At 32.5% G+C, this 25,881-nt stretch overlaps 1 protein-coding gene across 6 annotated transcripts in view; it reads right to left on the bottom strand.

Annotated features, from left to right (window-relative positions):
- LOC149425479 (uncharacterized) overlaps positions 1 to 25,881 on the bottom strand; it is a 258,418-nt gene extending 232,537 nt beyond the window's left edge. For all 6 annotated transcript variants that reach the window (XM_089650683.1, XM_089650682.1, XM_089650687.1 and 3 more), the window contains exon 1: positions 25,448 to 25,881. The gene's annotated coding sequence lies outside the window, so the exon portion shown is untranslated. The remainder of the gene's footprint in view (positions 1 to 25,447) is intronic.

Raw genomic sequence — 25,881 nt, 5'->3', positions numbered from 1 at the left:
GGAAATACTGCAGATCATTTCAAAACAAACAAACCAAACAAGCAAGCAACCGTAGACGAGGACCGCGGTAGATACTAGACACCGACACGTGACGACTTCATCTACGTCTGAGTACTTGCACAGAAAGACTTATCCAATCTTATCCTGGTACAGTTCATAATAGAAGTAAACGGACGTGAAAAGGATTACATCACAAAATCCCCCCAAACAAATGTTCTGCTATTTTAAATTGAACAGCATTAACATATTTTGTAACATTTTTCTGGATTATTTGTCGATTGATTATCCATAAACTGAAAAAAGAGTAACATTTTCCATGAAAATTTAATAAACGCGCGTAATTTTATTCCAGAATTATTGATAATGTTTTTAAAAATTTATGTATCAAGTATATTTTTATATCACTCTGTTAGGGAGAAACCCAAACGTGATTTATTGTGTTAAAATATGACATCTCTAAATCAAGATTCAAAATATATTTGAAATAGGTAAAAAAGTTAAACATACTTATTGATATTGAAATTAACAACCTAATATTGAACTAAATAAATATACAACTTTTTAAATATATTTTTTGATTATTATTTAAAATTTGTATTTTTGACAATTTATTATATTGTAAAACAATAAATTAGCCTTTCCTCACCATAAATATACAAGGCTCTTGTGTTTGGTGAGAGAATTCTAGCTCAATTATAAACAAAAAAACATATAAGTAAATAATAACAAAAAGATAAAGTAAGAAAAACGCAAGATTTATTCAAAATAGATTTCAATTTATTTTTTGAAATAAAACAGATATGTGGACTATTATATTTGTCTAAGATAATTTTTGAATTTTAGCTGAAATTATTGAATATTTTCGATAATTTTTAGATTTAAAGGAAGGTTGTTAAAGTAAGTTATACCTAGATAGAGATAGGTATTTTTAGATTTAGAGGAAAGTTGTTAAAGTTAGTTACACCTAGATAGAGATGGGTATTTGGAATGTGTTTGGTATTAAATTTTGGGATATTAATATTGTTCTGATATTTTGCTGACATATTGAATTTTTAGTTTTTCAATTGCTTTTCCTTAAATATTGAATAGTTTTTATACATTTGATCTATTTTGGGTAAATAGAAAAGAGAATTTCGGTAGAAAATAAAGATGGTTTTTTCAAGATTACAAAACATAAAATAATGTTAGCAAAATGATAAAAGACAAACAAGATAATGAAAAAGAGATAAATAACTTAAGGAACTTTCAAACAGCAGGTAGATAGTATTGACAGATTGATTTTTGTAAATTGATCTATTGATAAATGGAAAAAAGTGGCTGAAAGTTATTTTCGAATTTTGTACAAATAATGTTCGTTTTAAAAATGAATGTAATTAAAAAATGGTTAATAAAATACCTTTACATACAATTCAAACTGTAGAAATGTAACCAGTGATTCATAGAGGTTAATTATTTTATAATGGAAATTGATTGTTTAATTTAGTTTATTCGGCACGCATTTCCATTCGTATTCCACCTGTCGTCTCCTCACAGCACGCTGCTTACACGGACTTAGAAGTAACAAACTTCAAGTGCCATCATGATACGTGATTATTAATGTACGGTCAATAATTATTACGTTGATGACCGATGGTTTGGGGTCAGATTGGATACGGTGGGAGCCGCGTGGCATAGAGGTACAGGCTTTTTATTGACTACAATTTTTAAGCCAATTTTTCTATTGTTCTGATTGAGGTCACATCTCTGTATCTTTGATGGAACAATATTTTTTTTAAATATTTTTGAGTGCTTATTTGTAGAAACTACATACACTACCATAAACAGTATTGAGAATTAATCAACTTACAAACATTATGAAGACGGTGTTAAGACAACTTGAATCTAAATACAAAAGTTTAAGAACTACAGGCCGCCTCAGAATAGAAAACCATAGTGAAGAGGACTGTGAAAAAATTGAATTTATACTTTTATTATACCTTATACCTAGTTAACTTTGCAATCGCAAATAAAAAAATACCCTTCTGTTATTCTGACGCTTGAGTTGGCCTGACTAAAGAATCTGGTTCACTTAAATGTATTTTCTTTTGGCGTCCCCAACTTCTTCTATCATTCACATATATATGTATATATATTCCCTTTGCACGCCTTTCTTCGTTCGTACGCATGCCCAAACCATCTGAGCATCCCTTTCTAAATCTTACTCACTACGCTTACGTCAGCCTTACATTATTTTCCGATCTTCACATTTCTCACACGATCGTATATAATTTTACCACACATAAACCCCAGAGATCTCATTTCTACATCATTCAGACTACTTTCATCCTTCCTCTGCCCACATATCCATACATCAGGATAGGTATAGGCACGCTCGCTTCGCTTGAACATTAGCTAGCGCCAACCGCGATTTTCCTGAATTTACCCTTCCCATCTCACGTAAACATACTTCCCGAATACACAAACTCATCCACCTACTCCCAGTAGTCATCATTGAGAATTAAAATCGTAAAATAATAAATCGCAGCCTTATCTATGATCAGTGATGCAATTTCCTGCTTATCTGTGTATCCTACCGCCATAACATAATCAATCGCATTGCTTACATACAGAGGCGCTGAATTTTTTACAGAATGAAAGATACCCTGCCTTACGCAGTTATTGATGAAAAAAAAAAAATATTATTTGTTATCACTATGCAAATATATTATAAATCATAAAACATTCGAAATGCAATGTAATGGGTAGATATAATCAAAAGCTTAGTCATAATATAATATATTATCCACACATAATATATAATAATATATTATTTCACATTTAGAGTCGATTTTGCGGCATAACTTATTTTTATTCTAACTTTTGCTTTCGATTAAATCGAAGTTGGAATTATTTATTAAAATTTGAAAAAATCCGGTTGCTAGGGGGTTAAAAACGGCTGTTTAATGTATTTTAAAACGTTTTAAAGTATAGCACTCTATTTAGGGTGAATTGCCTAATACAAAAAAAAAAAAAAGTGTAAACCTGGCTCAAAAAGTTTTTAATACTTTGGTTGCCGAAAAAGGGAATAAAAGTTTAAAAACAGATTAAAGATTAGAGTCATTAGTTTCCCACTTGTACTAAGAGTTTCTGGATACCGTGTATACGTTATTGCTTCCGATTCGTCCGCACAATAAAGAAACAAATAAAATACACTAAAGGTTACCAGGTAAGGACTCCGATATCCGATAACTTAAGTGTTACAACGGGCGTCTTCGGACACACAGAAACGTATTCTACTTTCAAATTAATGATTCACTTCTGTTACATGCAGAACCATCTGTGTGTAACAAAAAATAACTGATTTATGAAGTGAAAAGTTCTAAAATCAGTCATATTCATTTTAAAGTGGGCTGACAACTGTAGTTTGAAGAATCGAGATCAAGAATAGAATAATTTGCACAAAATTCACAATTTTTATTATCCCTGTTTGTTATGACGTGAGCAATACCGTTAATACACAAAAAATGCTGATTTAGTCAAAACAATGTATGTCGGCGTTTTGCTTGACGTATCGTCATAAATATTAAACAGCGACTTAGATCTTACATCCTATTCTAAGTAAAATAAAAATAAATTTGTTTACGGAACTAATATTTTATCTTCTATGAATAAATTATCAATTTTCCACCTATTTATATAAGAAGAGCGCTTAGATTTAATTATTTTTAATCTTAATTTTTATTCAGATATCTATTAAATTTTAAATAAAAATTCAAAATAATACAGTAAGGCCTTCATGAGATTTCGATAAACAACCCCATCCCTTATTCCCAATCCTTAAAGTAGAAGTTCGATACTTTTTGATGAGATTTTGCGCACTTGACGTTCAAAATAAGAATTATTTTACTGTCCCCATCTGGTTTCCTAAAACTCTGCGTAAATCCCTAGTAACGCCGGAGACTTCAGCTAGTAGGTACCTAGTAGGCAAGGAGAGTACCCGGGCGGCCGGCGTGGCTTTATTTTTATACAAATCTCCAGTTTTATTGCAAGGTGCTATTATTTTACTAACTATATTAATGCTTGAATTAATTTTTTGTTAATTTCTAATGTTTCTAATGCGCCCAAATTAAAATATTTATTAATGTTAGAATGCTTAAACTTAGTTTTATCCCGGTTGAAAATATGGCCTGTCTTTAGCAATTCACCTCTATTGACAATGTTCCCCGTTATGTTGACTCCTCCCTCCTTTTCCCTCTCAACCCCCTCCCCCTCCCCCAAATCCCCTCCCACCAAAGATCCAAACTAAATAAAACCCCATATTTCTGCACTTAAAAATTTAGTATTAAAATAGCTAGTTAATGACACGGACGTGCCGAAACCGGTCGCTAATTAATAAAATTTATACGTAACAAATGTACATTGGAATAATAAAACTCATTAAAAACAAAAAAGGATTAAAGTAAACTGAATGCCGTAGAAATGAGATCCCTGAGGCGTATGTGTGGTAAAACCATGAATGACATGCTGATGTAAGCGTAGCTAGTTAGATTAAGAAAGGGACGCTTAGATGATTTAGGCATGTAGAGCGAATAAGCGAAGAAAGGAGTGTAAGGAGAATATATGACGAAAATTTAAATGGTAGCCGAAATCGGGGACGCCCTAGGTCGACATGGCACGATCAAGTGAATCGGATACTTGAATCGGGCCATATCAAGAGTCAGAATAATAGAAGATTATTTATAACACGATGTATTAATGTGAATGAGGCAACAAGTGTGTGCCAAGAACGAGTTGATTGGCGGTCCGTCCTCGCTGCGGAGAAACGGCGTGATGGTTATTAATTTAAAAAAAAACATCGTTTGCTTCGACGTTCTTGTAAATCTCGAAAATATTTATAAAATATTATCATGATCGCAATAATAATATTTTCCCTTTTAACAGTTTCTGGGCGCTAAAAATATACGATATCTCGCACTTGTGACTTGTGACCCCGTGGGAGAAGGAAAACGTGCGCTCTCAATCACCGACAAAAGTGAGAAGTATAGGACGAACTATAGTGTCTGTATTGTGTCGGTGTAGAAACTGTATAGGCTTATTGTAGGTAGGAACGGTGGGATCACTGCCCATCGACACGTCACCGCAACGGTGAATTTATTAGCGGGGTGCATTGCATGTTTACTGTTTACGATAATAATATAATATCACGTACATGCGAGTACAGGTGTAAATTACGCTACTCAAGAGGGAAGACAAAACGGTAAAAGGATGGGACTTACGCATTGATGTATTATACTTAGTCAATGGTCTTACGTTTTGCGGTTAGCGCAGTAGACGAACTCGTAAGCAGACGGATTGAATTAAATACACGAAGAATGTTAAAATTATGTATTTACGTTTATTTTGCTTAACAGCCCGTTTTCCCAATTTAAGAGGCGGGTATGGGTACCGTCTCCCCGGGAACCAGGAGTTGGTTAACGAACACCCCTGCTGTAGGTCACCTAAGAGTCGCAACGTTAGGCGACTTAGCATGTGTGCCTGGGTTCATGGGGTGATGGTTGTCTAGGTTTTGACGACGCGTCTGTCCACCTAGTGTGTGGCCTACTTTACCTCTCCAACAGGACTCCATCGTCTCGCACCGCAATGGGAGGGATGAATTAATACGTCTATCGCTTCTGGATACACTGACATCCGAGATTTCTACCTGCCCATCATACCCTTTTCGTTCCCAGATCTTCCTCTCCTTCATATCTTTCCTTTCCTTAAATGAACCCTCCACACAACAGCCCCAAAGATGACACAGGCCCTGAGATAAATAATGTTCCTCAGAGCTTCTTGTTCCTTAGCTTAAAAATAATGTGAAAACATGTTAGTTTTTTTTAAATCTTTTGATTTTTAAAGCGCTTTAGCGTTTTCAAAAGCGGTTTGGAGAAATAATTTTCACGTATTTGTAAAAGCATTAACTTTGTGGCCCGCCATAATTTAAAATATAAACACATACATTTATTTAAGATGACTTAATTTGTAACCACTTTATTGCTGTTACATATAAAGTGGTCTAAAACAAAGATATGTGTTTACATTGTAAATAATTTTCAAGCTATTAGTAGAAAAGTGATTATGTAATAAAATGATTATATTTTACCATAGGTATTCTACCTACTCGATAAACCTTTGCATCTCACAAGAAAGGAGGAAGCGTCACTATTATTCTTACTATGAAGCCAATTTATTAATAAATAATAACAACGTCCTGTTTTCTTCCTGCTTGTAGCCAAGACTACCTTGTATGTTTTATGAAAATAGTATATTAAAGCAGCTTCAGCGGTTATCTAACCCTTTCAATACCAGAGTCTTCTCAAAAATTTAATATCTCTTAATTTTGTCAAACAAATAAATTTATTCAATAAGGATATTCCTCATGACGTCTATTTGTTCCTGTCAGGTGGGAATCGTTATTCCACCGACAAATACCGTAAATACAGGGTGTTGGGGGTAAAGTGCGCTAACTTTGGGAGGTGATTCTTAATGATGATGAAAGTAAGAAAGATAAATAAAAATTTTCGAAATTCCCATGTTTATTTTTCCTTAAAATAATATTTAGTTTCCCATACAAATAATTTTACCTAAAAACTACGTTAGATCGTTCGATTTCCCAAAAAAAAATTATCTTTTTACTTCTAAAATCATGTAGAATCATCCCCCCAAGTTAGCGCACTTTACCCCCGGAGACCCTCAACGAAATCCTAACTGTAAATAAATATTTTTAAAAATTGACCAATTGTTTGTGTGACGGTTTATTTCTCGCTAATAAAAAATAACCCTTTGACTCCTAAAAATAAGACAAAATCATATGATAAAAAAATCTAAATAAGTACGCAAAAAAAATGTTATCACCAAATATTTTCAAATGATTATTGAAGGTGATATCAAGCATAATATAATGGTCTTTATGTGGAAACAACAGTGCCGTGTTAGGAAAGGGTTAACCTGTCTACTACTCGTATTATTAAACTAATGATGTTCGGACTTCCACGGTGGATAATAAAATTCACTATATCTCCGTAATTCGCACTTCAAAGCTTTCAATACAACATGATACTCTAATAACAATAAATGGTATATTAATTGCACGCACTCGAAAAAATTGTAAAATTATTTTTTGCGTATTTTTCTAATGTGTTTGATTTGGATGTTTTCATATTAGCTCCACTCCACTCTGGAGGGCCTGGTCATCTTTTGGGAAGCTGTGTGGAGGTTTTTTTTTAAGCAAATGAAAGAGAGGAAGTTCTGGGATGGTAAAAGGTATGAGGGTTGGGTAGGAATCTAGGGATCACTCACTGCGGTGCAAGGGTGGAGATACCAGTTGGAGAGGTCAAAAAAGTTTATATTGATAATTATTATTTTATCTAGTTATTTAAAAATGACATAGGTACCTATCTTACGTACATTTTGTTAAATTATTGTATAGTAAGTCATATGACTTCTTTGATAAGTTTTTATAGTAAAAATCTTTAAACGGAAACTAACCCACTACCCGATCGAGCTGAAACTCGGCAGATATACTTGTTGTCAATGATAATGTATTCTGTCAACTATTGATTGCAATCACGTACAGTCCCGTGGACATGTACGAATTTCTCTGAAATCGGATGACATCTCAGCACTTCATTTTCTAAATAAATGTCGGTGCCACCCGATCGGCATTTGGCGAGGTTGGTAGAGTTTATGACTCCACTTCCTAGGTAAGTAAAATAGTGTTCAAAAATTTTTTTTTGCTTTAAAATAGATGTTTTATAGTTATTTGAAAACTAAGGGCCAGTTGTTCCAGAAAATTTGTACAATTCATCAAATTACAAACTCAATTCTGTAATTTAAGTTCTGTGGAAGTTCTGTTATTATTTCAGTTCTCTAAAGATTTCAAAAAAACTTGAAAATTAACTTAAAAATTTGGATAAATGTTCAAATTCTGTAAAACCGTCCTACATATGCTTCTAAGAAAATACCAGTTAAAGTACGTATGAATATTTAATCGCAAAATTAATTTTGATAAATGTTTGAGCAAGTGTGTGCCAAATACGCAGAAAAGAAAACATATTTGCAGAAATATTAGCATATTATGATGATTTTATAAGCTTTTTCGTATTTTTATGAGTTTGGTTAGCTATGCGCTACGACATAATTATCAGTGGCGTATCTGCCAACTCCCGGTTAAATTGGTCATATCAGTGCAAGTTAGAATATTCTTCGTTAAAAGGTATGTCAATAGTCAAACTGTAGTATAAACTGGTTAAGGAACAAAATACATTTTAAGTTTGTGTAGTGTGTAGGTTCGATTTGTAAATATTAGAAATAAAAAACATCAATATTTAAAAAAATATATATTTTGATATCGGCATCGTGTGTTTAGCTGTGGATAGCAAACAAAGAAGCTGTAGTGGTCCTCATTTTTAGAAAATAATTTATTAACATTATTGAATTTACTTACGTCATGGTAAAAACCTATGTTTTTACAAATAATGTTATTTGATTAGATGTGGGTAGTTAAAAGTAACCAGAAATGAAATTATTCAACAAAATATAAGTATCTGCATAAAAATATTTACTATTTCGGCAGTGGATACTTTTTGTGTATTTTATTCAAATATTTTAAAAAAATGTTACGAAAAAAATAAAGTTCTAAAATGTAGGATACAAATGCTTTTAATAAAATAATCTACGTCATTTTGGGATTGTTCACAAGAACGGCTCAGAAATGATCCAAACACTCATCTAAACTGTAAACTTTTTAGGTTTCGAATGTTTTGGGTGACATAACAATATTAAAATCATATTATTATTGAATTTACCATGTAGTAAGGAGATTTAAGATGGGTAAACTTAACAGTAAAAAAAATAAGACAACATTATTTATATTATATTCAATATGAAAAACCATTTAAGAAATTTATTTAACACTGGTGTACCAAAAACATCCATAAAGGTAGCCATTATCATTTTACAGACAACTTGATATTTCACTTTATTAAAAATAATTGCCCTGGTCGTTGGCCTTAACCCCGTTCAGTTAAGTATCGAATTCTTCTTCCAATATTTAATGAGAATTACATTTACGTGACTTTCGTGGTTATTCATAACCATTAAGTACATATTTGTCAACAGCAATCCATTACTAAGCATTGCACTACGCGAGCCGAAACTGGTTATTTTTAATTAATTATTTTATGCTTTTAAAAAATGAGTGATTGAGAAAGAATTTATTTTAGATAGAAAGTAACATCTAACCAATATTTATTAAATATGTTACTGACGTGTACTCGGCATTGTTAGGGGTTATGAATGGCATGCAGTAAAGTTTTGATGTTGTGAATTCTAATGTACCTGAAAACTGGGTATATTTTTTAGGTGGAGATAATATTATTCTAAAGATTGAAAAGTTTACAAATATAACTACATTATATCGAATTTTATTTGAATCCGAATCTCAATCTAGTTTAGAGATAATGCGAAGTCTTTCCCGGGCGTCCCCGATTTATTCTACCACTAAACCACTATCTAGACATTCTTGGCAATAATAGGAATAAACTTAGATTTTTTTAGCGAAATCGATCCTGTATTTTTTTTGAAGTGAAACTTCTTTAGGCGCGTAATGAATTTTCGGGGACGGAGTAAAACCGAGTCAGGATCGACACGAAAATGCGGGTACCCCCACCACCGCTCACCGTTCACTGTCCCTCTCTCACCATATGCGCTTGTTGAGGTGGGGGAGCCGCTCACGAACGTTCTCTCCCGACACGGGACAACAATCGATGCAGTTTTTGCACGATTCATTAAGGATTTAAGTGCTCATGTATATATCTCGCACTTTAGTTACCATAACCCAATTATCACGACATTAGGAAATGATATTCATGAAATTGACAATGAAAATGGCACATGATTGGTAAATTGTCATTGTAATTTCTTTGTAATTTTTAATTGTAATATTGTTATTTATGTAATATTGTATACTTGTGAATAAATTGAAAATTTTTGGAACTATACATTAATCGAACGTCATTCATCTATAAGAAAATATTAGAAAAAGCAAATCCATGCTTCGTCGTTGAATTATTTAACCTCTAATTTTCAAACTAACCTAAGAGAGAAAATAGAGATGATGAAATGAAAATAGAGAGAGAGGAATACTAGAAGTTTCACTTCTGTCTTGCGTAGGCTTGACACACCCACTTTTTTTTTCTATAGGGGACAAACAAACAAACAAACATTTACATATATAAATTGAATAATAATGGAAATTAAAAATCAAAAATTATCAAGTCGCATTATAATATACTAGAAAAATACAGGAAAATGTGTTCTCGTTTGACCGATATTTGAACTCGAAACCCAAAAATTCCCATAATTCTCCAATAAGTTTCGTAGCATTAAAAAAGAGTTCTTGTTTTCTGTACCACTAGTTTGTAAAGTTTATTTAAGTGGCACGACAGATATTTAGCGTTTTGAGAACATTATAATTTTTGAATGGTGAAAAATTTTGCAAAATAAGTTAAAAATAGCATCATTTATGGAGGAAATAATCTCTAAATAGTATAAAATAAATTCGCTATCCGCGTCTGTTATAAATTACGCAACGGATTTTGATATGGTTTTCACTATATTTTATAGATTTTCTTCAGGAAGGTTTATGTATAAAATAAGTTCATACTATGTTTACAAAAAAATAGAAAAAAGTCAATTTTTTTTAATCAAACCATATATAAAATATTTTCGGGCATTTACATTGCTAACCCTGGCTAAACCTTATGAGATACATCAAAATAATGTACTACGGAATTGTATATCTTAAAAAGGCCTACAGAGAAGTCCGCGAAGGTATGTGTCTATATCCTAAGAATAACCCCTAGTAACGCCGGGTACACGTCGGCTAGTTTATAATAATGCGAAGTTTAACAAAATTTGTAACATTATGCAAACACATATCATTAAAGATTAAAAATAATCGTTTTACTTTAACAATCTAAAACAAATATGTACCATTCCTTAATGTTCTATTTTGTGAAGCTATGCATGTAGTAGGTACGTACTTATAAATCAGATCAATTTTAAAAATAGAACTCGATAAATTTGCAATGTTTTGAATAAAGGGAGGCTCCCACAGAATCAGGATTGGCAGAGGTAAGCGACCGCCATGCGACAAAGCTAGTCTTATACCTATACCTACCTACTAATCACCTATGTGGTTGTTGTCTCATCCACCTAGTAGGTACCTACACACCTTCGTATTTATTTATGTATATGGCAACATTAATAATATCCCACCGTCAAATACTTTTTTTCAATTGAATATGTAGGTAGGTACTAGAAATAAATGAAGGAACATCAAATTGTAGTTGTGATATACGGTTCAATTAGCTGATAAAAACGTGTTTCAATTTTCCAAATCCCTGTTTGTAACCCGATACTGAAATTTGATGCATGTGACATTTGATAAATGTTCAATTTGTCTTTTTAAGTCTAGGTGTTGTCATAATTAATGAACCTTACCGTGGCTTCAAACTGATTTTAATGAACATTCATAAGCAAGTCAAGATATTTGTCATAGTATTTATGAACGTTTAAAATCAATTCACACAAAAAAAAAACATTTTTCATTTTCCAACGAATTTAATTGATTATTATTAAGTTAACTGTGCACAAATTTACAAACATAGAGTCGTAATGTTACGGCTCTGCTCAAATTCTGCCACTCTGCATTGTAATGAATAGTAAAATTAATATCACAGACAAACATTGGGGATTTAGGATCTACAAAAACATGGTTTTGAGATAAACGCAAATAAAGATTGGCATGCTCATATTCCCACCCTTATGCCCAACTGTATCTCTTAAACGGCTGTATGTACGAGATATAGCTTCGTGTCACTAGTAAATATGATTATGGAATTAACGAATCCCCAATTTTTTTGTAGTTAGTCCCCTGTGATCCTAAGCCCCCGACATGGATGTGTGAAGAACAGCAAAGGTGATATTTTCCAGATGCGCAAATCAAGAAGTACCGTTGAACAGAATAGCTGGTCATTTATCTGCATGAACTGGTAATCAGCAGGTATATAGATAGACGGCATCCACATACATACATATTTTACGTAAAGTTGTGCCTGTGTACACATCAGAACACGCAATGGTGTATTCTAAACAGAATATAAATTCGGCGTTTTAATAATAGCCTAATAAAGAGACGCTAACTGTTAAGATCGAATTTATTAGTTTTTAGTTTATCTAGTGATTCCTAATGTTGGCTATATCGCCTAAAGTGTGAGCTAAAGTGCTTTGGGCGAATTTAATACAATTTCCGATTTATCAGGATGGTCGAGTTTACATACTCAAAAGAATATAGTATCACGTCTACATACATAAGCACAAACTTAACCACAATCTTTACACATCTGCCCTGATGGTGGAGAATGCAATGCTGTCCGAAATGTTGGCTAAAGAAGGAGGTAGCTCTACACGGCGTAATACCCCAAAATTACATCACAATAATACTTTTTGCCGTGAAAATCTCAAATATATGAAAAATGTAGATAATTCAACGTTTTTTTTGTTTAGATTCTACGTTTGATGCAACATGAAGTTATCATAAAAATCCAAGAGATTTCGTGACAATAATTTTTTTTTGAATGTAACTTTATAGACGATAAGAATCATCGAGATTTATTTGTTTTTTCACTGGGCCTAGTAAAACATTATATGTTTGGTATTTTGGATGGATTCCCAACGAAATATTATATATGAAAAATACATTTGAAAAGTGGGCAATGGGCCCAAAAAGGTTGGGAACCTCTGATGTAGATGCTCCAATGTTCAAAGTCTAATATCTGAAAACTAAACAAGATCACCCATAGCAAATCTTACATAACTAGGTACTATCCAAAACTCGTGCAAGATTCACCGTGTTCAAATCACACGTAATTCTAATTAAAACTGATAAAACGGGACATATTAAGTACACCAATCGATAAGAGGTGAAAGAACATATTTTTACCCTTTTTATGTAACTTGCACTTCTCTGAAATAAGCTGTATCTGGCATATTAATCAGGTCTGATGGTTTATGTAATATTGGGTAAAGATTAGCATTAAATGTTGCAATCTGTTTCCATTAAATATGCTGTAAATGGAGCCAATATTTGTATCTTTTTGCTATAAAAATATTGGATAGTGGTGAATAACCTCGCCATATTTGCTTTGGAACATTTCTTGTATAATTGGAATAAAGATTGGAAAAGTATTTTAACGTCTTTGAAGATCATTATTATTTGTTATATAACATGGTGTATAAAGTTAATCGTTAAAATATGTGTAGCTAAAAGTTAACAGTGAAATAAAAGTTAGAATTTAGAAAGTACTCGTATGTTTACGAGAGATGGGAATTCTGACAGAGATATTGAAAATAGGGTAAATGCAAGTAACTCGATTAATTGGGGAATGAACGCAATTGGCGCTAATAAAAAATTGTCCGAAGAAGCGAAGTTAACAGAGCACAATGGAGTGCTGGTACCTACTCTGATGTATGGAAGTGAGGCATGGAACTGACAGAGAAAGAATGGTTTAGACTGAATGCTGTAAAAATGAGATCCCTGCAGCTTATGTGTGGTAAAACCATGTAAGTTCTTGTGAAAAATGTGGAGATCCGCAAATAATGTATGCGTAATGAGTAAGATTAAGAAAGGGACGATTAGATGGTTTGGGCATGTAGAGTGAATGAGCGAAGAAAGGAGTGTAAGGAGAATATATGAAGCAAATGCGAATGGTAACAGAAGTTGGGGACGCCCGAGGAAGACATGGCACGATCAAGTGAATCAGATACTTGAGTCGTGCCATGTCAAGAGTCAGAATAATAGAAAAGTATGTATGAGACGATGTATGATTGTGGATGAGGCAAGAAGTGTGTGCCAAGTCCGAGTTTCTTGGCGGTCCGTCCTTTCTGCCTACCGGCGTGATGGTTAGTTAGTTAGTTTAGCATTTATGGCTATAAGATATGATATAATATCATTATAATATGACATGAATACGACATATAATTTTACTATTTTTGTTCAAAGGTAAATAATAAGAATTAATATAAGAATTAAGGTGAGAATTATAATTGATCACTATGGCATATTATGTCTAAATCATCTGTAGATTAATTATGTTTGTAATTTAAAAAAAAAAAACAATACGTAAAAAATCAAATTACATCCATTATAAAATGAATTTTAAAACTAAAAATTTGAATGAGAATTGAACCTTCATACCCAGGAACTGGAGTCGACAACTCTACCAACCACGCCAAATGCCGATCGGGTAGGAACGACATTAATTACACATATTAACTGCAGTAATGTCATCCGATTTCAGAGAAATGCGTACATGTCTGCGTGTGTATACGTGATTGCCACCAAAAGTAGATAAAATGCATTATCATTGACAACAAGTCTATCTGCTGAGTTTCAGCTCCATCGGATGTCGGAAAGTGGATTAATTTCCGCTTCAAAGAATTACAATCATTCAGTACCGAAAACAAAAGTGAAATTCAAATAAATGTATTTAATAATTAACATATGTTCAATAACTAGTTTACAATTAATTGGAGTAGATTCTTGGAAAAGTATAAACCTATTGACATAAGAATGGCATTATATATAGATATATTGTTCCTATTGCTATTTATATTTCTGGTTAACTAATCAATTTCTTATTTCCAACTAAAACAATTAAACGAAGCCAATTGCAATGCATTAATTGCACGAAGATTTCTAATGAGATTGTGAGATTTCTTTGAGAGAAAATTATTCTAAATATGTCTAGAAGCAGTGTCGATTATGTGTTGTCTGCCTGGCATATTAACCATGAGGTGACTACCGCAGATATTTTATCAGTATGTGGAAGCATTGCAGAGTTACCTAGCACCGTATTAAAATATACGGTGTCCGGAAACTCGTAGTACAAGCGGGAAACTGTTATATTTTTACATCCGAGTGCTATTTTTAGTGCGATATTTTATACTTTTCTGTCATTTTTCGACAACTACGGGGTTAAAAAAAACTTTTGAAACGGGTCTACGCTTAGTAATCAAATGTTATCATACAAATTTATACCACAAAATCGACTCCTAATGTTAGATTAACAAGTTTGGGACACCGTGTATAACTTGCCGTTTGTTATAACAACTAGATGGCATTAACTTTATATATATATAAATTTAATGTTTATAATATTTCGGTCCGATCACGTATGTAAACATTCGCATCAGAGGTTCGGAGAAGGTTAAGTTGGTTCTTTGAAAAGGAATATGGAAACTTTCGTTGTTTATTAGTAGAGAGTGATTGATATTGATTTTTATTGAAGCCAAGAGGAAAGATACTACATGTTCATTTATAATAAAAAATAAAAAAATAAAAAATAATAATAGTAATAAATAAATAAAACGCAACACAAAAAATGTATAAGGCAAGCGGCACGCACAAGCACATAGATCATTGTAAATGCCGATTTCCATTCTCTTCTAATGTTTTTATTTTGGTGTGAGAATTGGATTTTGATTTCTAATCTTTATTTTTGATGTAAATTTATCTTTATTTTAATGTTGTTTTTTGTTTAAATGTATAAATTCGCATATTTTAAAATGGGGGCCTCAGCACGGGTGAACAACCCAGTGAGGCCAACGTTGCTGAATTAAAATGTAAAGTACTGTAGAGTAATGTATCAATAAATAAATAAATTTTGAAAATAAATTTGGTGTCATTTTTGTCACGACGTTAACAATGTTTCCAAGTTGAAATATTCTAGGCATTTCTTATAGTCGGTAAGCGATGTGTACAGTCTTATTCCCAATATTATCAGGCTAGTTAAATATTATTAGAATCGTTATTTATTATTTTTGTTAGCGTTCGCGTCAACATCAACGTTATTTTCAACGGTTATATTCAACAGTTGAGAGTAACTATAGCAACGTTGGCGTTTTTTCGAATTGTCGCAAAGCCGGGTGCAGACGTGGTGTAAGACAGCAGAGATAGAACGCAGAGAGATGGAATCTGCGGAGATACCTGGGCGTAACTACTGTGAAATCCTCGCTTTAGTAATAATTATAACATTATTTTACTCAAACAATGGGTGGCTGCGCCATTAAAGGAACGGACGAGAAATTATTTCTATGAGTATTAGTGATTTCTCAGATTTTCGTGCACCAAGCTCATTCCGATTAAAAGAGATATTTATAGAGGACGTGTTGCACTAGTCACCAGTGTTTTGACGACCAGGTGTTCATCTTTAAAATTAATGTACAATTAATACATTGAATTACTCATTTAGAGATATTATTTTACTACTAAGAACTATCTGCCGTTGATTTAAAAAAAAAACTAAAGTAATCAAGTAATCAAAGACCGACAGGCGAAAGCTTAACATTAAATCAAAGCAAAATATAATTAAAACAAAATGCATTTGAACTATTTTGAATAATAATACTAGTTTTACTTCTTGCTCTCTACCTCATGATGGAAATTACTGGATGAGTTTAATTCCAGATGGAAAAGGCTATATTATGTTCATGTCTGGGAGTATCATCCAGTTTTCATCGTTCGAGAGATTCTGCTGTTTCAGACAAACGAAATTCTATTTTAAAATATTTAACGATAATCGTCTACACACGGTTGGTACTATGTTACATAATAATAGTATCTGCTCTCGAGGTAATATTTTTATAGTATTTTTACAGTTTCATAATCCGAAGGATCCACTTCTACAAGAAAAACGATGAAATCAACATGATTATTGTCTACAATAAATTGATTATCATGTCATTTATACGACAGTTAAATGTTAAAAAAAAAACATGAAAATGAATTGCTTTCCATCACGGCAACTTAAATACGTAAGTAATACTAACTAAGTGGTTACCTTGCCAAATTGGGTGAATATTAATTAATGTTAATTACATAAATCTTTTGAGTTAGGCTCACATTAATGTTCAATACAGTTGCTTTTTGTGTTAGGTACCTTCTTACATTAATGTTCAATGCAGATCTTTTCTGTGTTATGTACCTGCTTACATTAATGTTCAATACAATATTAGATCTTTTCTGTATTAGGTACCTATTTCAATTAATTTTCAATACATAACTTTTATGGGGTAGGTACTTACCTACATTAATGGTCAATACAGAACTTTTCTCTGTAAGGTACCTACTTACATTAATGTTCAATACATAACTTTTATGAGGTAGGTACTTACACTAATGGTCAATACAGAACATGTCTGTGTTAGGAATCTACTTTCATTAATGCTCAATACAGAACTTTTCTGTGTTAGGTACCTACTTACATTAATGTTAAATAAATAAATTATTTAGGTTCATAAAGCATTTGTAAGGCAATCAATCAAATAAAGACAATTTTCAAACTGTTAAATCTTTTTTTCAAAAATGCAGCATTAAAAAAACACTATTTATATACCTAATGATAGGATGAAATATGATTTAAGATTTTCACGGCAAAAAGTATTTTATTTAAATAACACATTTGCCCTGATGATGGACACTGCAATGCTGTCCGAAACGTTGGCTAAAGAAGGAGTTAGCGCAACACGGCATAACACCCCAAAAACAAATAGCAAAAATGATAAAAATAGTCGCACTAGATACAGCTTTATTATTATTCTCTTTGTTTTACTTAATAAAAATGATAGTTTTTCATATGGCGACAACATGAGATGGTACCTGCAAACACGTGTATATTTTGTTCGTACATAAGGTTTTAGTATTCTTTTAGAAAAACATATCACGGAATTTTTTCAAAGCCAATTGAAAATTTGCCTGAGTTCATTTGATTATATAATATGTTCACGTTCTGATACATGTTTATTGAGTAATTTGTTGTTTCCTTTCTATATTGCCGTATGCTTTCTTGAATCACATTGACATTAAAACCACGTTGGGGTGACGTGAGACAGTGAAAACAAATAAATCAGATGTCAAATAGAAAAAAATTCAATATCTAGATCCAATAAGAAATTGTAAGCAGTGATTTGGTATGCTCTGGATTCTTGATTGAAACCGGAGTGTGAAATTTAAAAAAAAACGATCAATTTAAGAATTTTAATGTTATTAACAATGCTTTCATCGGGTTTACTATTTTCCAGTTTTTGTAAATGTAAGCAGAATCAACCTTACCTATCCTAGCTTACCCTAGCCTAGCCTAACCTAACTCAACCTAACCTAACCTATCTTAAAATAACCAAGCTCAATTTTCTTGACAATTAAGCTAAAATCGCTTGCAGTGTATATATGATCAAGCAAAAACTCTCAAATAGTGAGCTCTGGTATCATGCATTTTTGTTAACGAATTTATTTTCAGCTTTCAATTTCATTTCTATCGTGATATAACTATTAAAAAATACGAAAAGAGGCCACGTTATTTATTCCACATTTTGCAAATGGAAAAAAAGATTTCGAAAAAAGAGTGATGAAACATGGGCAAAGCCGGGTAGTGGTACTTCTATTCATAAATTTATTTCCGAATCAATGAACTCACCGTGTTTTATTTATAATTCTCTTCGCCGTTCTGCGGTCACGATGAAGAATAGATAATTTAATTTGACCTAAGCCACATTTTTTATCTGTGGAAAGGAGTTATCCATGCAATCGGCTTGCTGTTATATCAAAATTAGCCACAAACCTGTTTATCATAGATAATTTTATACAAAACACATGGATAAAGAAACTTCGAGAGCTAGATGCCTAATGGTTCTGATTGTTTACTCGAGGCTAGTCCGTGATAATACGTTGTCAAAACTAAAGGTTACATATGTATGAATTTATTTAATATTGCAAATGAATTGACATTTCACTTCCAATATTACAGTATCTGTATTTGATAGTTCTTGGATCAAAAAAACACATAAACATCAATTTACTTTTAGTGTTAAGTTACACCGTTAATATGAATCAATAATTGAAGGATTCATATTATTAGCCGTCAAACTGACGAATGTCTAATATTCTCTTAATTACAGATATCAGTTTTTGTTATTTTTTTTAATTTACAAGTCAATTTTATTTGATTAATTTGTGTTATTTCACAATGTATTCATTTAAAATAATATACAGTGTATTTTCAGCACATTCCAGGGTGGAAGATACTCTCAGTATCGCCCTGGTGTAAGACCACCATTCAGAATTGAAACATTGCTTGAAATGGCTGTCTTGTTTGGTGACCAGATCTGAATAGCCAGGTACTTCCCCACTTCCTCTTCCCCCATCTCCCTCCCTTCCACACTACCTTCAGACTGACAGCATGCTCCAATTGGGGATGCCATAGTCTCACTGGCTCCAGACGGTTGGGAGCATTTGGGACTCTTGTAAGGTATGCACGTAAATAAAATAAAATAAATTCTCTGCCTACAAAGAAAGCCTGGCGGTGGTAATAATATAAATTTAAATCAATATCTTTCACTTCTAAACCAAAAGCCATCAAAATATAAATGTTAGTTTTCTACTGAATGTGACAGTATATCATTTTACGTTCAAATTTACCTTATGCAAATATTTCGTTTAAAAAAATCTTTCATATTACATAATATTAAAAATGTGACAAAACAATTTTAATATTAGTTATTTAATAATAACGCAACGTTTTTAAATTAGAATAAAACTACATAACGTTGAACATTAAACTGGGCTCTCGTAAATCATTAAATATTATTAGGTTCATACTTTTTTTTTTAAATGTGTGCATTCCTTCGTACTAATATTTAAAACATATGTAATCTTCAGTATAATTTACCAAAGAATTTAAACTTTTAACCTACGCTATATCTGATGTGATTAAATTGTGGTCACGTTCAAATTTACGTAAGTACCTACTTGAACGTAATTAAAGAGCGAGTATTCTATATTTATTTACCCATCAAACTCTCATGTTGTTAGTGGAATACTAATTAAAATTTCGGGTAGGTACCGGGCTAATGGCAGGTTTGTTGGTAGATGGTTGGTTTCGGGAAGGTTCCCAAGATGGCGGGTGTTCTCTATTGTAAAGTTTACCCGGGCTTAATCTAAGGTGGAGTAATTACTCCATAAGTTGATGGGAGGGAAGGTCATGCCAGATTATGTTGTACAATTATCAATGATGGAATTTATTTATACAGAGTTACCATTATGAAAATTTAAAAAAACAACATTTCATCAGTTAAGACGCACGAGATGTAAACACTCGTTTGTTTTTTTTAATGTTAAAAATACAAACGAAAACACGTGTTACGTAAAAATTTGGATGTGGGAAAGCACAAAATCCATATTTAATCAAATAACTTTACTGAAATGTATCAAATTTCAATTATATTTTTGGGCTGGACGGAAATCTAACGCATAACAACCCGACTCAAATGGGACTAAATGCGTAATTTGAAATTGGGATTTTAATTGGGATTACCCGTGAAAATATAATGAATGGGTATAATTGTTGTTGGATTTGTGAAGCTGAAAGTAAATTATAATAATATTTGCCTTTCAAAAACATTTCACATAAAATAAGTACACATTTCTATTGTATAATTAAAATTAAAAAAATATTCGGTACCTACTTTATCGCTTGTCCGAATAATTATTATTCAGTAATCAGTTCTAATTTTGAAAATCAAATAAAATCGAAAAAAGGAAATTTCTTCAGTTCATAGACCCGGAGTTACAGAAAGAGTAAACCAAAAATTAATATTTTCCGTATACATTGTCCAGGCATAGATCTCTTTTGATTTTTTAACTTCAGATAGTTTGTACTAAAAAAGTGGACTCTTCCACAGCCCACGACATCTGTAAATATGTGACATCACAGTTTGTTTAAATTATTAAGGCCCAGTTGTTTGGCAGAAATTCACATGCGACAAAGTCATCAAATGACAATTCAGCGCCATTTGTTTTTTGACAGTTGAAAGTTTCCCGCTAAATGACGGTTTAGTCCATTGCAGCTTTTGAACAAATTGTGATCGGTAGAAGAGGACAATTATCATGTTGTTAATCTTTTCAGCTTATTACAATTTGATAGAAAGCTGAAACGTGCAGAGAATCGGCGTTTAACGTCAAACCTTTCGAATAGCAAAAAAACAAAATGGCGCTGGGTGGCTATTTGACGACAAAAACTTTTTATTGTAATTGTATAGTAAATTTTTCATTCTTCATCTCACAATTTAAAAAAAAATATTTATTGCTTTTACACAAGAATAATAAAAATCATAAATACAGTAGGTACATATTGTTAAATTAAATTATGTTTTTATCCATCCAATACATCACTACACAAGCAAGGGTCTGTACTTACGTATTATATGGAATTATTTTGACAACCAAACCTAACCTCATCTTTAAAAATGTGTTTTATTATATAAGTAAACATAGAAGCATGTTTTAGAATGGGTAAGAATCAAGATATGTAAGTTAAGCCATGTCAAGATACGTGACGTGTAAATATCTAGATTCTAGGTACATACCCATAGTAAAATTTAGTTTTCATAAATATTCGTACACCTACGTAGAAAAACTTTTAAAAAACATCACAAGAGGTCCAAACTTCTTACGGCGGCGATGCCATACGTAGTAATGCAAAATCATGTGTTTTTGGTTTGAAAATTTGGTCGCCTAGAAATGTTTCAGATGCTTTAATTAAATACTGCGAGTAGAATTAAGTTATTTATAAAATCATCGAAAAAAAAATATTTATGCCTGAACATCCACAAAATAAAATAAAAGGCACTTTTTGGCCATGTTTTTTTCTTGCATAAATCAAAACAGGCGGATGGTGTTAAGCGGGAATTTAAACCTTATCGCCATCTACGTAAGGGTTGTTATTGATAGCGGCTCAATTTAAAATACTACACGACGTAGTGCATCGCCTTGAAGCGATTTTTAGTTGTTGTATTCTGGCGCCAAACGTGGGGCTAAATATGAGAAGAAACCACTTCGCTGTTATAAATATTATATTGTTTAACACGATACGTATTATATAAATGTGTAAATAATTGTATTTTTCCCGGTTGAAATATCTAAGTACCCCAATTGAAACCCACAAGTGTTTTGTGATCGCCATTTTGAAACCGTTAACGTCCCTGCATGTAAAATTTACGCGTGTTTTATGATTGCTGCCATTTTGAAAATAACAAATATGTCAACAAATGTTTTTAATTGCCAGTATTTAACATCAATTTGTGAATTAGTTTAAAGCCTCGTGATTTTTTTGTACGTTTATTTGTACAGCGTCTCCAAGACAATATTTCTCAAAAAATGGCAGAATATAAAATAGCCACGCTTTATTATTATTGTGAACTTTTTATTTAACAGCGTAACAGAACACCTAACATCCCCTGATATTAATGTAATATAGTACACGATGCGTGCAGAACGTGGCTGTAAGGGCGTCAAGGAAGGACCCTAAAAATAATAAACCCTTCTTTCCGGTGAATGATTTGGGGTTCAAATTACGCAACACACCTGACTCAGGACTCGGGAGGTAATCATCTATTCCTGTTGCATGTTGCATGTCTGATTCAAAATAAAACAGTCACGAAGCAAGCTTATTCGGGCGTTTACGAGTATACAAATTATAATTCAACAATTGTCATGGGTAGTTTTAAAATTATTTTACCTAAAACATTTTCGTTTGTCGAATGCATTTGGAAGTTCTGTGGCACAATGCGGATCACAATCCATTAATTTTAGACTAACTGTTAGTTCTTCAAATTAACACAAAACTTCTGGAATTTAAAATCAATTTAGCACTTGAGTTGTAATATTTTACCGCAAAATTATGAAGTCAGTGCTGTCGCTATGTAAACTTCACTGTTTAAAATAGTCTAATCACTCTGTTTATTTAATATGCTTGCGGTAAACTAACATAAAAATCAGCAGTAACAGCGAGAATCAACAACAACGATAGCCACCATTTGTAAACCATCGTTACTCGGTGGCACTGACTTGATCACGTGACACTTCAAAATACGTCGCGCGTCAAAGGCCTGTACTCTTGTCCTCTTGCCTCAATTATTAATTATTACCTATTGATGTAGCAAAATTAGATTCATCGCACATCTAGTACACAACTATCTAAAATCCTCAAAAAATGAATGTGTATCACAGCAGCTCAAATAAATTTAATATTTTGTCCCAGAAAATGTAATTCTAGGCGTCCTTTAGATAGACGTCAGGATTTCATTTAAGTACAATTAAGGTCCATGTACACTTTTCTTAAAACATTCTCACGTGGACAATAACTATTTGAACTGAGAGTCTTGTAACTCTTTTCGGTACTTGATGTGTGATATTATGAAGTAGGTATAAATATGGTGAAAACTAAAAGTAGAAGAAATCTGAGTGAGAATATATGTATGAAAATTGATAAAACAAGAAATGTGTTCAAGGCGAACTACAGGATTGCGTTTTTTTATTTAGTTTAGTGTCTATTTTGAAGCCGATGGTAAGAAAATTAGTTTTATAATTCGACAATGTCCTCGAAAGGCGAAACTGCTGTCATTGGTAATAGCAAAACAAAAACCAAAAAAACAAAAAGGGGCCTTTCATAACTTCACGTGTATCAATAATGTTATTTATTAACTATCTATATAAATAAAAAAGTAAATGTTCGTTTGTTCAAAATGTTAAATCTCCAAAAGTTATTCACCGATTGCTTTAAAAATTTGACATAACGTTGTATTCAAATACGCGTATCGTTTTATATACCTATATTATATAGATGTCAATCCTGTGACAGGTAAAAACAAGTTTTTTGGAAAACAGTGCCATCTGTTGGACGTAAAAGCAACATGGATTGTTTCTCTATCTGCACAGACAGACTGAGCCACAGCAACGCGTGGCGGATTACAGCTAGTTTATAATATGTTTTTATTTTATTTCGTAAACTTAAATGGGTGATCAGCTTTGTCGCTTCTCTAGTTCTATAGTATCTTTTCTCAGTTATTCTTATAGCCTGTCCGAAATGATGCTATTCAAAGTTGGGAACTGAGATTTGAGAGCTGAGAGTTGAGAGCTGCTAGCTGAGAGCTGCGAGCTGAGAGCCGAGAAGTACCGTTAGGTAGAGCACGCTGATACAAATCATAATAAAAATAAATAAAAATAATCAGTGCGTTACTGTTTGAGAATCATTTACCTGGATGGAAATGAGAACCACCTACATACATAATAAGGTGCAAGAAAATACAGTAACACGTCGAATAACACATCCATAAACCATTTACTAAAAATGTTTATTTCGGCATTTGTTGCATTAGGATAGGACCGAATTAAAATAAGAAACATAATAATTACTATCGAAGATTCGAGAGATCTGAAAGCTATTTTAACTCTCTCTGAATTACATGTTGATAATCAACAAATCATAATATTCATAACAAAAATTCTGTGGGTGTGTGTAACACTATCACCACTGAGCTACCGCGGTAGCATTGAAACCCTGTATTTTCTAAAATGGTGTTTTCTAAATAATAATCAAGTTTTTCATTATATAAACCGCTAGAGGCGACAACCTGTATTATTATTTATTTTAATTGATTTGTGAAAAAAAAAACTACCCAGGTTGAATAAATCCCTTCGTTATTGGCGTGATAGTTTTTTTTCTATTTTGTTTTGTCTCTTTTTTGTAATAATTAACTACAAATCTGATATTATTTTTATCTCCAAAAAAACATGTTCAACGGAACCTGACGACATTTTTAATCGAGGTAGTACTGTGATATTCTTGTAATAATATTACTAATATAGAGAGTTTTGGGAACGAGTTGGTATATTTGATTAGTTAACAACATATTAAATATTAAAATAAACATGGTTACGAAACCGGTCTATGGCGAGGACAAATAAAAAACAAACGTACAAGTAGTTCTGTTTTACAAACACAAAAGTTCTAAAAACCCAAAATCAGAACAACTGTTCAAATCACAAGTTACTGATGTTCAAATGCACATACATACAAACATAGTTGAAGACATTGGCACCACTGAGATATTATTATGTGACTGACATCTCACAAAAGTCCCAAATTCCCGGAGCCTGTGAGACTATGGCACCCCCAATTAGCGGAATGTTCTAAGGCTGAACGTAGTGAGAACAGGGAGAAGAAGGGGAAGGCGAAGGTTCAAAAGTGGTCACTAAACAAAGCTAAATCCATTTCGAGCAACATTTCGAATATATAAGTTAACTCTCACCAGGGCAATACTGAAAGCATATTCCACTCAGGTATTGGAAATTTACTAATTTATTTGAAAAAGGTTACAAATTAGAAAAGTCGTTCATATTGGTCGGCTATTAAGTCAGCACACGATAACGTATAGTTTTAATTACAGTGTTTTACAGACCACTGCTGTTATTGTCAAATTTCCAGGAAAATAGTGTAATCTAATACGGTATGTATATTAAATGCTGACTTACCTTTAAATAAATCCAAACAGATGTTACGGTAGGTATCCCCCAAATAACAGTCACTAAACACACAACCACCTGTTTCCGAAAAAAAAACAATCGCGGAAGTAAATAATCGGAATACTCCGCCGTCGTTCTTTCTCCCGCCTTGACTGTGCAGCCGCAACTTTTCCAGCAAATCGCCGCTAAATATTCATGTTATAATAATCGTAGACGTAAAAACACTGTCGCAAACGGCATAATGAATAAACAGTTAGAATTTTGCACTACAAATAATAATATTATTAAAAAACGCGTCGAGCGAAACGCTCAATTAAAACAATGGAAATATCATTCCTTTCCGAATCTTATCAGACTTGAATAAGAACTGTTCGAATTTTTAAAATCGTTTGTTTATTTTTGACAGATTGAGACGCTTTACGGGCGTGTGCTTTTCTCTCTGG

The sequence above is a fragment of the Hesperophylax consimilis genome, chromosome 3 (genome assembly GCF_061612785.1).
Source record: "Hesperophylax consimilis isolate HC1 chromosome 3, BYU_Hcon_1.0, whole genome shotgun sequence".
Taxonomy (NCBI): domain Eukaryota; kingdom Metazoa; phylum Arthropoda; class Insecta; order Trichoptera; family Limnephilidae; genus Hesperophylax; species Hesperophylax consimilis.
Note: the sequence above shows the minus strand (reverse complement) of the source record. Positions and strands in the feature narration are given on the sequence as shown.